Source organism: Eurypyga helias, unplaced genomic scaffold (genome assembly GCF_000690775.1).
Source record: "Eurypyga helias isolate BGI_N326 unplaced genomic scaffold, ASM69077v1 scaffold16152, whole genome shotgun sequence".
NCBI classification, from domain to species: domain Eukaryota; kingdom Metazoa; phylum Chordata; class Aves; order Eurypygiformes; family Eurypygidae; genus Eurypyga; species Eurypyga helias.
Window position 1 is genome coordinate 19,094 of NW_010238093.1, and position 576 is coordinate 19,669.

Here is a 576-nt window from a genome sequence, read left to right on the forward strand (position 1 = left end):
TGAGCGCTGGGAGGCAGAAGCCGCTCGGCTCCCAGCCGCGAGACGGGTCGGGAAGAACGGGCTTCGACTACCACATGTGTTTGCAGACACCTGGTCAGGGCTGGAGAGATGCTGAAATTCTGCCTGTGCTGAGCACCAAAGCGAAACAATCCGCCTGTATTAGCTCAAATACCCGGGAGCAGAGGAGCTGCTGGTTTCCCAGCGGCAGAAATGGCAGTCCCAAGACAGGGACAGGATTTTTCCACTCTGTAAGCGTACACGACCTTCAAACCTTGCAAAAATCCCAGCATGTCCTTGCAGGATTCTCCCAGTACAGACAGGCCGCAGGGACACACTCAGCGAACAACGCTGTGGAGCTGCTGTTATTTACGCACTGACTCGGCTGCTTTTGCTTGACTGATGCCGACTTGCTACAGAAATCCAGGATAAAATCCTGGCTTTGAGGAAGATGAAGAGGATCTTTACCATTACCCTTGGTAAGGTTGGGAATTCACCTGTCAGGGTAGGGACAGAGTCCCGCGGAGATGCCTGCTCGCAAGCTTTTCGATCCTGTGCCGGCCGCGCAGCCGCACCGCC